The sequence below is a fragment of the Tamandua tetradactyla genome, chromosome 2, assembly GCF_023851605.1.
Source record: "Tamandua tetradactyla isolate mTamTet1 chromosome 2, mTamTet1.pri, whole genome shotgun sequence".
NCBI lineage: Eukaryota > Metazoa > Chordata > Mammalia > Pilosa > Myrmecophagidae > Tamandua > Tamandua tetradactyla.
Window position 1 is genome coordinate 138,982,768 of NC_135328.1, and position 15,849 is coordinate 138,998,616.

The 15,849-nt window shown below is 69.6% G+C and overlaps 1 pseudogene; it reads right to left on the reverse strand.

The window, feature by feature from the left end:
- Positions 1–14,201: 14,201 nt before the first annotated feature.
- Positions 14,202–15,180, reverse strand: LOC143657499 (sterile alpha motif domain-containing protein 5 pseudogene; annotated as a pseudogene).
- Between the last annotated feature and the right edge of the window lie 669 nt (positions 15,181–15,849).

Genomic DNA, 15,849 nt, shown 5'->3' on the forward strand with positions numbered 1-15,849 from the left:
ATCACTGCCCCTGCCCCTGGCCATGCCCCTGCCCTTGCCCTAGCACCTGGCCCTGCCCCATCCCACTCCCTGGCCCTGTCCGTGACGCTGCCGCAGACCTCGGCCCTGCCCCTACGCCTTGTCCTGCCCATGACCAGGCCCCTGCCGCTGTCCCTGCCCCTGGCCTTGCCCCTGGCCCTGCCCTGCCCCTGCCACAGACTTTGGCCCTGGCCCTGCCCCTGCCCCTGGCCCAGCTCCTGAATCTGCCAAAGTCCCTGGCCCGATCCCTGGCCCTGCCCATTGGGCACCCTGGCCCCCGCGTGTGCCAAGACCCGAAGTTGGAGCACCGGCGCCGGCACGGGCAGCAGCGAGGTGTAGGAGTGGCTGCGGGTGCTGCGGCTCGAGCAGTATGCACAGTACTTCCTGGACACCGGCTACGACGACCTGGAGATGTGCCGGCAGATCGGGGACCCCGACCTGGACGCCATCAGGGTGCTGGCGCCCGCGCACCACCGACGCCTCCTGGAGGCCGTGGGTCGCCTGCGCGAACAGGACACGGCCACCGCCGGCCTCTACTTTACTCTCGAGCCGCCGCCTCCGACCGACCCCAGGTCCCAAGTAGCCTTCCAAGCCCTTGGCCGCAGGAGCCAGCCCCGCAGGGACCCCCGGGCTAAACCTGAAGATCCTGATCCGGGACAAGCTGGTGCGCGATGGTGTGCGCTGGGGCAAGGCCCCGCACCCCCGCCAGGTGAGCAGGCACGCGCGGGTTCTGGCATCCGGCCTACGGCTTCTCTGATTTTTCTCTCGCGGCTGCTGATTCCTTCCTTGCAGGGTCACAGGTGCCGGTGAGGCGGACTCTGCACCCTTCGCCCTCTGCCGGGGCCGGGTCTCCGCGCAGCCCCCGGCGTGCCCTTGGCAGAACCGAGTCCTGGGCTCTTGCGGTGCTCTGGGGGCCATGGGATCTGAAGGGCAGGAGAAGACTGGGTAATAGCTACCTTGTCTTGGGCCTTCCTTTTCTCCTTCCTTGTCTTTCTTTGCATTTTGAGTGACTCCCAAAGAGGGACTGGCTGTCGTGTGCCATTGTACTAGGTGCGCAGGGAAAGTGACCGCCCTGCCACTGGGGTCTCCCCCACAGTGGGGCATCTGTAAAGTTGCCAGGGGTGGGGCGGGGGCACAGGTGTTGGATGGGGGGCATTAATGAGGCACATGCACGCTCCCTTGGGATGAGTTTTTTCCATGGAAGGGTACAGCACGCAGGCAGGCGCTATGGCCTGATGGTCCCAGGGCATCCCTGCATTTGGGAGGGGAAGGCTGTGTGCAAGGAGAGGAGCTTTTCAGGACTGATGGAGGAGCGTGCAGGGAAGCTCCGTGGCTGCTGGGCATGGTATGCCCAAGGGTGGGGCTTGGGTGTCAAAGCAACTACCAAAAAGTCCCCGTTCTCAGTGGTGCGGCCTCCGCCCAGAGTCTGCCTGGCGTGGGTCCCCATGGCTGCTCCACCGGCTGCTCTGCACGGCTGCGGCCCCAGCACCTCTGCATGTTCCTCCTGGGCTTCCCAGGCAGGTGTCTTCCCGCGAGTCTGTGCACTTTCCAGTGTGGCCAGGGAAGGGCTCTGGTGAGCCTGTGGAGCAGCCATGGGGACCCACGCCAGGCAAACTCTGGGTGGACTGCGCGCCGCTTGGAACTGGGTCTTTATGTTAGTTACTTTGACACCCAAGCCCCATCCTTGGGCCTGCCATGCCCAGCAGCCATGGAGCTTCCAGGCCCTTCCTGGCGCCCTCCTCCCTCAGTCTTAAAAAGCTCCTCTCCTTGAGCACAGCCTTCCCCTCCCAAGTGTGGGACGCCCTGGGAACCCCAGGCCATAGTGCCTGCCTGCATTCTGTACCCTTCGGGGGAAAAAACTCATCTCAAGGGAGCTTGCCTGCACCTTATTAACGCCCATCCCATCAAAACCCCATGTCTAGCCCCAACCCTGGCATCTTTACATTGAGCCGCTGTGGGGGAGTCCCGGGCAGAAGGGAGGTCACTTTCCTTGCGCACCGAGCACAAAGACATACTACAGCCAGTGTCTCTTTGGAGTCACTCAAAATGCAAAGGAGGACAAGAAGAAAAGGAAGGCCCAAGACAAGGTAGCTATTACCCAGTCTTCTCCTGCCCTTCAGATCCCACGGCCCCCAGAGCACCGCAGGAGCCCAGGACTCGGTTCCGCCAGGGGCTGCGCGGAGACCCGGCCCCAGCTGAGGGCGAAGGGTGCAGAGGCGGCTGAAGGCCGCCTCACCCGCACCTGTGACCCTGCAAGGAAGGAATGAGCAGCCGCAAGAGAAAAATGTAGAGAAGCCGCAGACCCGACGCCCGCCCCCTGCTCACCTGACGTGGGTGCGGGGCCTTGCCCCGGCGCACACCATCGCGCATCATCTTGTCCTGGATCAGGATCTTCTGCTTCAGCCGGGGGTGGCTCATCCTCTCCCGGGTGCGGTGGGCCCTGCGGGGCTGGCTCCGGCGGCCGAGACTTCGGAAGGCTTCGGGGAACCCGGGGTCGGCGGGAGGCGGCGGCTTGAGCGTGAAGCAGAGGTCGGCGGTGGCCTCATCCTGCTCCCGCAGGTGGCCCACGTCCTCCAGGAAGCGGCGGCGGTGCACGGGCGCCAGCACCCCGATGGCGTCCAGGTCGGGGTCCCCGATCTGCCGGCACACCTCCAGGTCGTCTTAGCAGTTGTCCAGGAAGGACTGCGGGTACTGCGCGAGCAGCGGCGCCCGCAGCCACTTTTAAACCACGCTGCTGCCCGTGCCGGCGCCGGCGCTCCAACTTCGGGCCTCGGCGCGCGGGGACCGACAGACAGCGCGGAAGTTGTCCTCGGGCCGCGCGGGCCGCCGCGGGCGGCTCTGACACAGGTGCGAGCGCCTCCGGAAGCGAGCGGTGGCCGAGCGGGCGCAGCGAGCCCCGTGCAGCCGCCGACTCCGGGCGCGCGCCCTGGGTGCAGTAAGGGGGCGCGCCGCCGGGTTGCGCCCGGGAGCGATGCGGGGTGAAGTCGGCGCAGCCGGGGGCAGCCGGGGCCGCCGCTCTGCCCGCGCGCGCCCGTCCCCGTCCGAGGCTGCGTCTCCCGTGTGCCCTGGCAGCGACACGGCTTCCTCCGCATGGCCGCGCACCGATGTGCAGCGCGAGACCCGCGTCCTCCCGCGGGGGAGGGTCCTGGGACCCGCCCGAGGCCCGCGGCGCCTTCGAGCGCCCCCCCCGCGTTCGCTGCGATCCCGCCTCTGTCTGGCCGGGCCCCGCGCGCCTTCACCGGCCTGTCCCAGCCGGCGCGCTCCTGGCCGCTCCTAGGCCCGCACCCGGGTGGGGCGCGCCGGGCTTGGCTGCGCGGCCTCGGCTCCCTCCAGCCGCGTGGAAACCTCCTGCTGCTGTTACTGCCGAGCTCAGGTTCGGGGGGGTGGGGGGGTGGGGGGGTGGGAGCAGCACTTTCTCAGGATGGCGCATCCCTCCCTGGGGCACAACCTCCCCGCCCGCGCGCTCCCTAACCCTGCTCTCTGGTGCCCCTGCCAGTCCCATCCCCTGCTCTTCCACTGCCCCTTCCCTGCCCCTGCCACAGGCCCTGCCCCTGCCCCTGCCCCTGCCCCTGGCCCAGCTCCGGAACCTGCCCAACTCCCTGGCCCGATCCCTGGCCCTAAACCAGCACCTGGCCCTACCCCTGTCCTTTCCCCAGCCCCTGGTCCTGACCCTGTCCCTACCGAAGCCCCTGGCACTGTCCCTGCCCCTGTCACAGCTCTCAGCCCTGCCCCTGTCCCTACCCTGCCCCTGACCATGCACCTGCCCTGTTCCTGCTATGCCTGTGCCCCGGCCCCTGGCACTGCCCCAGCTCCTGTTCCTGCCCCTGCCTCAGCCCCTGGGCCTGGCCCTGGCCCTGGCCCTGGCTCTGCCCCTGAGCTTGCCACAGCTCTTGGCCCTGGCCCTGCCCATGACCTTGCTCCTGGCCCTGCCCCTGTCCCTATCCTGCCCTGCCCCTGCCCCTGGCCCTACCCAAGCCCCACCCCCTGCCCCTGCCACAAGCCCTGCCCCTGGGCTACCCCTAGCCCCTGGCCCTGGCCCTGCCACTGCTCCTGCCCCAGCCCGTGGCCCTGCCCCAGCCCTCGGCCCTGCCCCTGCCCCTGACCCTGGCCCTGGCCCTGCACCAGCCACTGTCCCTGCCCCTGCCCCTGCCCCAGCCCTCGGCCCTGCACCTGCTCCTGGCCCTGGCCTGGCCCTAGCCCTAACTCTGCCCCTGCCCCAACCCCAGCCCCTGCCACTGCCACAGCCCACGTTCCTGCCAATGGCTATGCCCCTGCCCCTGGCAATGCAACTTCTCTTGCTCTGCCCTTGCCCCCGGCCCTAACCCAGACCCTGGCCCTGCCCCAGGCCCTGCCACTGCCCCTGCCCTGGCCCTGGCCCTGCCCCAGTTCCTACCTCAGACCCTGGCCCTGGCCCTGCCTCAATCACTGCCCCTGACACTGCCCTGCCCCTGCCATGCCCCTGGTCCTGCCCCAGACCCTGGCCCTGCCCCTGCCCCTGCACAAGCCCCTGGCCCTGCCTCGTGCCCTGCCCCTGCCCAGGCCCCTGGCCCTGACCCTAGCCCTGCCCCGTGTCCTGCCCCTGCCCCAGCCCTAGGCCCTTCCGCTGCCCCTGGCCCTGCCCAAGCCCCTGGTCCTGACCCTGACCCTACACTGCCCCCGTCCCAGCCCCTGCCTCAGCCCCTGCACCTGCCTTTGCCCCTGGCCCTGCTGCTTGCTATGCCCCTGGCCCTATCCCAGCCGCTGGCCCTACCCTTGGCCCTGCCCCTGACCCTGACACTGGCACTGCTCCTGGGCATGCTGAGGCACCTGGCCCTGGCCCTGCCCCTAACCCAGTCCCTGGCCTTGGCCCTGCCCTTGCCCCTGACCCTGCACCAGCCCCTGTCCCTGCCTCTGCCCCAGACACTGCCACTGCCCTGCCCCTGTCCTGCCTCTGCCTCTGGACCTGCCCCAGCCACTGCCTCAGCCGCTGCCCGTCTCTGCCCCTGCTTCAGCCACTGGTCCTGTCCCTAACCCTGTTCCTGCCCCTCCCATGACCCTAGCCCTGCCCCTTCCCCTGCCCCTTCCCCTACCCCAGGCCCTGCCCTTGCCCCTGGCCCAGCCCTTGGCCCTGCAAATCCCCATGAACCTACCCTGGCCCTTCCCCTGCCCCTGGTCCTGGACCTGCCCCTGTCCCAGCCCTTGGCCCTGCCCCAGCTCCTGGCCCTGCCCCTGGCCCTACCCAGCTCCTGGCCCTGCCCCTGCCCCTCCCCCAGTCCCTGTCCCCGTCCTTCCCACAACCCCTGGTCCTGCCACTGCCCTTGCCCAAGTGCCTAGCCCTGCCTCTGGTCCTTCCCCTGCACCTGCACTGTCCCTGCCCTGCCCCTGCCCTGGACCTGCCAAGCCACTGCCATTGCCCCTGCCCTTGCCATGCCCATGCCCCTCCTCTGCCCCTGCCCCTGCCCTACCCCAGCCCCTGCTCCGGCCCTGCCACTGCCCTTGCCCCTGGCCCTAACCCAGCCCCTGCCCCTGGCACTGGCCCTGGCCCTGCCTCAATCACTGCCCCTCACGATATCCTGCCCCAGCCCTGCCCCTGGCCCTGCCCCAGACCCTGGGCCTGCCCCTGGCACTGCCTCTGCCCCTACCCTGCACCAACCCCTGGCCCTGCCTTGGCCCCTGCACCAGTCCCTGGCCCTGCACTATGCCCTGCCCCTGCCCAGGCCCCTGGCCCTGACCCTAGCCCAGCCCCTGTCCCAGCCCTAGGCCCTTCCCCTGCCCCTGGCCATGCCCCTGGCACTGCCTCTGCCCCTGGTCCTGGCCCGCCATGCCCATGGAGCTACCCCAACTCCAGCCCCTAGTCCTGCTTCTGACCCTGGTCCAGCCAAGCCCCTGCCACTGCCCCTGCCCTGCCCCTGCCTATGCTTCTGCCCCAGCTCCTGCCCCTGGCCCTGCCCTGCCACTGCCCCTGCTCCATCTCCTGGCCGTGGCCCTGCACATGCCCCAGCCCTCATCACTGCCCCTGCCCCTGGCCCTGCCCCAGCCCCTGACCCTGACCCTGGCCCTGCCCCAGCCATGCCCCTGCCCCTGCCATGCCCCTGTCCCTGCCCCAACACCTGGCCCTGCGGCTGCCACTGGCCCTACCATACCCCTACCCTGTCCCTGACCCTGCCTGTCCTGACCCTGGCCCTTCCCCTATCCCAGTCCCTGGCCCTGTCTGTGCCTCTGCCGCAGACCTTGGCCCTGCCCCTACCCCTTGTCCTGCCCATGACCAGGCCCCTGCCGCCGTCCTGCCCCTGGTCCTCCCTCTGCCCTGCTCAGGCTCCTGCCCCTGCCCCAGCCTGTGCCCTTGACAATGCCCCTGCTCCAGCCCCTGGCCCTGCCCCTACCCCTGCCCCTGACCCTGACCCTGCCACTGTACCTGGTCATGACCCTGTCCCGACCCTGCCAAGCCCCTGGTCCTGCCCCAGCCCCTGGTCCAGCCCCTGCCCCTGAGCTTGCCACTTCTGCTTGGCACCTGCCAGGCCCCTGGTCCTGCCCCTACCCTTGCCCCTGGCACTGCCCCAGCCCCTGCCCCTGTACCAGGCCCTGGCCCTGGCCCTGCCCCTGTGCCTGGTGATGACCCTGTCCTGACCCTGCCCTGCTTCCACCCCTGCCCTGCCCCTGGGCTTGTTATTGCTCCTCCTGCCCCTGGCCCTACCTCCGGCCTTGCCCCTGTCCCTGTCCCTACCTGCCTTGCCTCTGCTCCTGTCCCTACCCTAGCCCCTGGCCCTGCTTCTGACCCTGGCCCTGCTAAGCCCCTGCCCCTACCCCTGGCCCTGCTCCTGCCCCTGTCCCTACCCTGCCATACCCCTTCCCCTGCCCCTGCCCCTGCCTCTGGCCCTGGCCCTGGTCCTGGCTCTGCCCCTGGGCTTCCTACAGCTCCTGGCCCAAACCCTGCCCATTACCTTGCTCCTGGGCCTGCCTCAGTCCGTATCCTGCCCTGCCCCTGCACCTGACCCTACCCCAGTCCAGGCCCCTGCCACAGGCCCTGTCCCTGGGCCCGCCCCAGCCCCTGACCCTGGCCCTGCCACTGTTCCTACACCAGCCCGTGGCCCTGAGCCTGCCTCTGGCCCTGCCCCTGCTCCTACCCCTGCCCCAGACACTGTCCCTGCCCCTGCCCCAGCCCTCAGTCCTGCCCCTGCTGGTGGCCATAACCCTGTCCCTGACCCTATCATACAACTGCCCCTGCCCCTACCCCAGGCCATGGCCCTGCCCCAGCCCCTGCCCCAGTCCCAGTCCTTGACTCTTCCCCTGCCCCTGGCCATGCCTCTGGCACTGCCTCTGCCCCTGGCCCTGGCCCGCCATGCCCGTGGAGCTACCCCAGCTCCAGCCCCTTGTCCTGCATCTGACCCTGGCCCAGTCAAGCCCCTGCCACTGCCCCCACCCTGCCCCTGCCTATGCTTCTCCCCCAGCCCCTGCCCCTGCCCCTGGTCCTGGCCCTGTCCCTGTCCCTGGCCCTGCCCTCCCCTGCCCTGACCTGCCCTGCCACTGCCCCTGCTCCATCTCCTGGCCATGCCCCTGCACATGCCCCAGCCCTCATCACTGCCCCTGCCCCTGTTCCTGGCCCTGCCCCAGGCCCTGCTACTGCCCCTATCACTGGCCCTGACCCTGCCGCTACCCCTGCCCCGGCCCCTGGCCCTTGACCTGCCGCTGCCCCTGGCCCTGCCCCTGCCCCTGACTCTGCCCCTGGGCTTGCCACTTCTCCTGCCCAGCCCCTGCTCCAGCCCCTGCCCCTGCCTCTGCCCCTGTCCCAGGCCCTGCCCCTGCCCTGCCCTTGCACCTGGTCATGACCCTGTCCCAAACCTGCCCTGGCCCTGGCCCTGCCCCTGCCCCTGTCCCTACCCCAGCCCCTGAGCTTCCCCTGGATATGGCCCTATCCCTACCCTGCCTTGCCCCTGCCCCTGGCCCTCTACCAGCCCCTGTCCCTGTCCCTGCCCCTGCCCCAGCACCTGCCTCAGCCACTTCCCCTGCCCCTGTCCCTGCCCCAGCCCCTGGTCCTGACCCTGACCCTGCCACAGACCCTGGCCCTGCCCCTGGCTCTGAAACTGCCCCTGAACCTGGCCGCACCCCTGCCCTTGCCCCTGGACCTACCCCTGCCCCTGCCCCTGCCCCTCCCCAAGTCCCTGGCCCGATCCCTGGCCCTAAACCAGAATCTGGCCCTGCCCCTGCCCCAGCCCCTGGCCCTGGCCCTAACTCTGCCCCTGGCCCGGTCATGCCCCTCCCCCTGACCCTCCCCCAGCCCCTGGCCCTGCCCCAGCCCCTGCCCCTGTCCCTACTCCAGGCCCTGCCCCTGTCCCAGTCCTTGACCCTTCCCCTGCCCCTGCCAAGCCCCTGCCACTGCCCCAGCCCATGGTCTTGCCAATGGCCATGTCCCTGCCCCTGGCACTGCAACTTCCATTGCCCTGCCCTTGCTCCTGGCCCTAACCCAGCCCCTGGCCCTGCCCCAGCCCCTGCTCCTGCCCCTGGGCCTGCCCTAGCTCCTGGCCCTGGCCCTGCCCCAGTTCCTACCTCAGCCCCTGGCCCTGGCCCTGCCTCAATCACTGCCCCGACACTGCCCTGCTCCTGCCATGCCCCTGGTCCTGCCCCAGATCCTGGCCCTGCCCCTGCTTCTGACTCTCCCCTATCCCTGCACCAGCCCCTGGCCCTGCCTCGTGCCCTGCCCCTGCCCAGGCCCCTGGCCCAGCCCTTCGCCCTGCAAATCCCCATGAACCTACCCTGGCACTTCCCCTGCCCCTGGTCCTGGACCTGCCCCTGTCCCAGCCCCTGGCCCTGCCCCAGCTCCTGGCCCTGACCCTGGCCCTACCCAGCTCCTGGCCCTGCCCCTGCCCCTACCCCAGCCCCTGTCCCCGTCCCTCCCACCACCCCTGGTCCTGTCACTGCCCTGCCCAAGTGCCTAGCCCTGCCCCTGGTCCTTCCCCTGCACCTGCACTGTCCCTGCCCTGCCCCTGCCCCTGGCCCTGCCAAGCCACTGCCATTGCCCCTGCCCTTGCCATGACCATACCCATGCCCCTCCCCTGCCCTACCCCAGCGCCTGCTACTGCCCTGCCACTGCCCAAGTCCCTGGCCCGATCACTGGCCCTAAACCAGCACCTGGCCCTGCCCCTGCCCCTGCCCCTCGCCCTGCCCCTACCCCTGCCCCAGACCCTGGCCCTGCCCCTGCCCCAGCCCCTGCCCCTGGGCCTGCCCCTGCCCCTGCCCTTTCCCAGCCCCTGGCCCTTCCCCTACCCCTGTCCTAGGCCCTGGCCCTGGCCCTGCCCCTGCACCTGGTTATGACCCTGCCCCGAACTTAACCTGACCCTGCTCCTGCCCCTGGCCTTTCCCCTTCCCCTGGCCCAGCCCCTTACCCTGCTCTGTCACTGCCCCAGCCCCTGGCCCTGGCCCTGCCCAAGTCCCTATCCTGCCCTGCCCCTGCCCCTGGCCGTACCCCAGTCCCTGCCCCTACCTCAGGCATGGCCCTTCCCCAGCCCCTACCCCTGTCCCAGTCCTTGACCCTTCTCCTGCCCCTGCCCCTGGCATTGCCAAGCCCCTGCCACTTCCCAAGCCCGTGGTCCTGCCAATGGCCATGCCACTGCCCCTGGCCCTGCAAATTCTCTTGCCCTGCCCTTGCCCCTGGCCCTAACCCAGCCCCTGGCCCTGCCCCTACCCCTGCCCCTGGCACTGGCCCTGTCCTGGGCCTACCCCATGTCCTGGCCCTGGCCCTGCTCCAGTTCCTACCTCAGCCCCTAGCCCTGGCCCTGCCTCAATCACTGCCCCTCACCATGCCCTGCCCCGGCCATGCCCCTGGCCCTGCCCCAGACCCTGGGCCTGCCCCTGGCACTGCCCCTGCCCCTACCCTGCACCAACCCCTGGCCCTGCCTTGGCCCCTGTACCAGTCCCTAGCCCTGCCCTATGCCCTGCCCCTGTCCAGGCCCCTGGCCCTGATCCTAGCCCTGCCCTGTCCCAGCCCTAGGCCCTTCCCCTGCCCCTGGCCATGCCTCTGGCACTGCCTCTGCCCTTGGCCCGCCATGCCTGTGGAGCTACCCCAGCTCCAGCCCCTTGTCCTGCTTCTGACCCTGGCCCAGCCAAGCCCGTGCCACTGCCCCTGCCCTGCCCCTGCCTATGCTTCTGCCCCAGCCCCTGCTTCTGGCCCTGGTTCTGGTTCTGGCCCTGCCCTACCATTGCCCATGCTCCATCTCCTGGCTGTGCCCCTGCACATGCCCCAGTCCTCATCACTGCCCCTGCCCCTGGCCATGCCCCTGCCCTTGCCCTAGCCCCTGGCCCTGCCACTGCCCCTGCCCCAGCCCCTGGCCCTTGACCTGCCGCTGCCTCGTCCCTGTCCCTGGTCCTGCCCTAGCCATGACCCTGCCCCTGCCATGCCCCTGTCCCTGCCCCAACACCTGGCCCTGCGGCTGCCACTGGCCCTACCATACCCCTACCCTGTCCCTGACCCTGCCTGTCCTAACCCTGGCCCTTTCCCTATCCCAGTCCCTGGCCCTGTCTGTGCCTCTGCCGCAGACCTCGGCCCTGCCCCTACCCCTTGTCCTGCCCATGACCAGGCCCCTGCCGCTGTCCCTGCCCCTGGCCTTGCCCCTGGCCCTCCCTCTGCCCTGCTCAGGCTCCTGCCCCTGCCCCAGGCTGTGCCCCTGACAATGCCCTGCTCCAGCCCCTGGCCCTGCCCCTGCCCCTGACCCAGGTCCTGGCCCTGGCCCTGCCACTGTACCTGGTCATGACCCTGTCCCGACCCTGCGAAGCCCCTGGTCCTGCCCCTGCCTCTGCCCCTGCCCCTGCCCCAGCCCCTGGCCCTGCCCCTGCCCCTGGGCTTGCCTTTTCTCCTGCCTGGTACCTGCCAAGCGCCTGGTCCTGCCCCTACCCTTGCCTCTGACCCTGGCACTGCCCCTGCCCTTGGCCCTGCCCCTGCCCCTGTGCCTGGTGATGACCCTGTCCTGACCCGGCCCTGCCTCCACCCCTGCCCTGCCCCTGGGCTTGCTATTGCTCCTCCTGCCCCTGTCCCTGCCTCCAGCCTTGCCCCTGGCCCTGTCCCTACCCCAGCCCCTGGCCCTGGCCCTGCTAAGCCCCTGCCCCTACCCTGCCATACCCTTTCCCCTGCCCCTGCCCCTGGCCCTGGCCCTGCCCTTGGGCCTGTCTCAGGCCCTGGCCCTCGCCCTGCACTAGTCACTAACCCAAACCTGGCCATGGTCCGGCCACTGGCCCATCCCTTGCCCCACCCTACCCCTGACCTTGCGCCTCCCCCAGCCCCAGGCCCTGCCCTTGCTCCTGCCCTGCCCCTGCACCTGACCGTGACCCAGCCCCTGGACCTGCCCTAGCCCCTGGCCAAGTCCCTGTCCATGCCCCAGCCCATGCCCCTGCCCTTTCCCTTGCCCCAGCCCCTGCCCTTCCCCAGCCCCTGGCCCTTCCCTTGCCCCTGTCCTAGGCCCTGGCCCTGTCTCTGCCCCTGCGCCTGGTTATGACCCTGCCCCAACCCTAGCCTGCCCCTGCCCCTGCCCCTGCCCCTGCCCCTGCCCCTGGCCTTTCCCCTTCCCTGGCCCAGCCCCTTCCCCTGCTCTGTCCCTGCCCCAGGCCCTGGCCCTGGCTCTGCCCCTGGGCTTCCTACAGCTCCTGGCCCTGACCCTCCCCATTACCTTGTTCCAGGGCCTGCCTCAGTCCCTATCCTGCCCTGACCCTACCCCAGCCCGGGCCCCTTCCCCTGCCCCTGCCACGGGCCCTGACCCTGGGCCCGCCCCAGCTCCTGGCCCTGGTCCTGCCACTGCCCCTACCCCAGCCCATGGCCCTGCCCCAGTCCTTGACCCTTCCCCTGTCCCTGGCCATGTCCCTGGCACTGCCTCTGCCCGGTGCCCTGCCCCTGGCCCTGTCCCGCCATGCCCATGGAGCTACCCCAGCTCCAGCCCCTTGTCCTGCTTCTGACCCTGGCCCAGCCAAGCCCCTGCCTATGCTTCTGCCCCAGCTCCTGTCCCTGGCTCTGCCCTGCCACTGCCCCTGCTCCATCTCCTGGCCGTGCGCCTGCACATGCCACAACCCTCATCACTGCCCCTGCCCCTGGCCATGCCCCTGCCCTTGCCCTAGCACCTGGCCCTGCCCCATCCCACTCCCTGGCCCTGTCCGTGACGCTGCCGCAGACCTCGGCCCTGCCCCTACCCCTTGTCCTGCCCATGACCAGGCCCCTGCCGCTGTCCCTGCCCCTGGCCTTGCCCCTGGCCCTGCCCTGCCCCTGCCACAGACTTTGGCCCTGGCCCTGCCCCTGCCCCTGGCCCAGCTCCTGAATCTGCCAAAGTCCCTGGCCCGATCCCTGGCCATAAACCAGCACCTGGCCCTGCCCCTGCCCCTGCCCATTGGGCACCCTGGCCCCCGCGTGTGCCAAGACCCGAAGTTGGAGCACCGGCGCCGGCACGGGCAGCAGCGAGGTGTAGGAGTGGCTGCGGGTGCTGCGGCTCGAGCAGTATGCACAGTACTTCCTGGACACCGGCTACGACGACCTGGAGATGTGCCGGCAGATCGGGGACCCCGACCTGGACGCCATCAGGGTGCTGGCGCCCGCGCACCACCGACGCCTCCTGGAGGCCGTGGGTCGCCTGCGCGAACAGGACACGGCCACCGCCGGCCTCTACTTTACTCTCGAGCCGCCGCCTCCGACCGACCCCAGGTCCCAAGTAGCCTTCCAAGCCCTTGGCCGCAGGAGCCAGCCCCGCAGGGACCCCCGGGCTAAACCTGAAGATCCTGATCCGGGACAAGCTGGTGCGCGATGGTGTGCGCTGGGGCAAGGCCCCGCACCCCCGCCAGGTGAGCAGGCACGCGCGGGTTCTGGCATCCGGCCTACAGCTTCTCTGATTTTTCTCTCGCGGCTGCTGATTCCTTCCTTGCAGGGTCACAGGTGCCGGTGAGGCGGACTCTGCACCCTTCGCCCTCTGCCGGGGCCGGGTCTCCGCGCAGCCCCCGGCGTGCCCTTGGCAGAACCGAGTCCTGGGCTCTTGCGGTGCTCTGGGGGCCATGGGATCTGAAGGGCAGGAGAAGACTGGGTAATAGCTACCTTGTCTTGGGCCTTCTTTTTCTCCTTCCTTGTCTTTCTTTGCATTTTGAGTGACTCCCAAAGAGGGACTGGCTGTCGTGTGCCATTGTACTAGGTGCGCAGGGAAAGTGACCGCCCTGCTACTGGGGTCTCCCCCACAGTGGGGCATCTGTAAAGTTGCCAGGGGTGGGGCAGGGGCACAGGTGTTGGATGGGGGGCATTAATGAGGCACATGCACGCTCCCTTGGGATGAGTTTTTTCCACGGAAGGGTACAGCACGCAGGCAGGCGCTATGGCCTGATGGTCCCAGGGCATCCCTGCATTTGGGAGGGGAAGGCTGTGTGCAAGGAGAGGAGCTTTTCAGGACTGATGGAGGAGCGTGCAGGGAAGCTCCGTGGCTGCTGGGCATGGTATGCCCAAGGGTGGGGCTTGGGTGTCAAAGCAACTACCAAAAAGTCCCCGTTCTCAGTGGTGCGGCCTCCGCCCAGAGTCTGCCTGGCGTGGGTCCCCATGGCTGCTCCACCGGCTGCTCTGCACGGCTGCGGCCCCAGCACCTCTGCATGTTCCTCCTGGGCTTCCCAGGCAGGTGTCTTCCTGCGAGCCTGTGCACTTTCCAGTGTGGCCAGGGAAGGGCTCTGGTGAGCCTGTGGAGCAGCCATGGGGACCCACGCCAGGCAAACTCTGGGTGGACTGCGCGCCGCTTGGAACTGGGTCTTTATGTTAGTTACTTTGACACCCAAGCCCCATCCTTGGGCCTGCCATGCCCAGCAGCCATGGAGCTTCCAGGCCCTTCCTGGCGCCCTCCTCCCTCAGTCTTAAAAAGCTCCTCTCCTTGAGCACAGCCTTCCCCTCCCAAGTGTGGGACGCCCTGGGAACCCCAGGCCATAGTGCCTGCCTGCATTCTGTACCCTTCGGGGGAAAAAACTCATCTCAAGGGAGCTTGCCTGCACCTTATTAACGCCCGTCCCATCAAAACCCCATGTCTAGCCCCAACCCTGGCAACTTTACATTGAGCCGCTGTGGGGGAGTCCCGGGCAGAAGGGAGGTCACTTTCCTTGCGCACCGAGCACAAAGACATACTACAGCCAGTGTCTCTTTGGAGTCACTCAAAATGCAAAGAAAGACAAGAAGAAAAGGAAGGCCCAAGACAAGGTAGCTATTACCCAGTCTTCTCCTGCCCTTCAGATCCCACGGCCCCCAGAGCACCGCAGGAGCCCAGGACTCGGTTCCGCCAGGGGCTGCGCGGAGACCCGGCCCCAGCTGAGGGCGAAGGGTGCAGAGTCCGCCTCACCCGCACCTGTGACCCTGCAAGGAAGGAATGAGCAGCCGCAAGAGAAAAATGTAGAGAAGCCGCAGGCCCGACGCCCGCCCCCTGCTCACCTGACGTGGGTGCGGGGCCTTGCCCCGGCGCACACCATCGCGCATCATCTTGTCCTGGATCAGGATCTTCTGCTTCAGCCGGGGGTGGCTCATCCTCTCCCGGGTGCGGTGGGCCCTGCGGGGCTGGCTCCGGCGGCCGAGACTTCGGAAGGCTTCGGGGAACCCGGGGTCGGCGGGAGGCGGCGGCTTGAGCGTGAAGCAGAGGTCGGCGGTGGCCTCATCCTGCTCCCGCAGGTGGCCCACGTCCTCCAGGAAGCGGCGGCGGTGCACGGGCGCCAGCACCCCGATGGCGTCCAGGTCGGGGTCCCCGATCTGCCGGCACACCTCCAGGTCGTCTTAGCAGTTGTCCAGGAAGGACTGCGGGTACTGCGCGAGCAGCGGCGCCCGCAGCCACTTTTAAACCACGCTGCTGCCCGTGCCGGCGCCGGCGCTCCAACTTCGGGCCTCGGCGCGCGGGGACCGACAGACAGCGCGGAAGTTGTCCTCGGGCCGCGCGGGCCGCCGCGGGCGGCTCTGACACAGGTGCGAGCGCCTCCGGAAGCGAGCGGTGGCCGAGCGGGCGCAGCGAGCCCCGTGCAGCCGCCGACTCCGGGCGCGTGCCCTGGGTGCAGTAAGGGGGCGCGCCGCCGGGTTGCGCCCGGGAGCGATGCGGGGTGAAGTCGGCGCAGCCGGGGGCAGCCGGGGTCGCCGCTCTGCCCGCGCGCGCCCGTCCCCGTCCGAGGCTGCGTCTCCCGTGTGCCCTGGCAGCGACACGGCTTCCTCCGCATGGCCGCGCACCGATGTGCAGCGCGAGACCCGCGTCCTCCCGCGGGGGAGGGTCCTGGGACCCGCCCGAGGCCCGCGGCGCCTTCGAGCGCCCCCCCGCGTTCGCTGCGATCCCGCCTCTGTCTGGCCGGGCCCCGCGCGCCTTCACCGGCCTGTCCCAGCCGGCGCGCTCCTGGCCGCTCCTAGGCCCGCACCCGGGTGGGGCGCGCCGGGCTTGGCTGCGCGGCCTCGGCTCCCTCCAGCCGCGTGGAAACCTCCTGCTGCTGTTACTGCCGAGCTCAGGTTCGGGGTGGGGGAGGGGGGAGCAGCACTTTCTCAGGATGGCGCATCCCTCCCTGGGGCACAACCTCCCCGCCCGCGCGCTCCCTAACCCTGCTCTCTGGTGCCCCTGCCAGTCCCATCCCCTGCTCTTCCACTGCCCCTTCCCTGCCCCTGCCACAGGCCCTGCCCCTGCCCCTGCCCCTGCCCCTGGCCCAGCTCCGGAACCTGCCCAACTCCCTGGCCCGATCCCTGGCCCTAAACCAGCACCTGGCCCTACCCCTGTCCTTTCCCCAGCCCCTGGTCCTGACCCTGTCCCTACCGAAGCCCCTGGCACTGTCCCTGCCCCTGTCACAGCTCTCAGCCCTGCCCCTGTCCCTACCCTGCCCCTGACCATGCACCTGCCTTGTTCC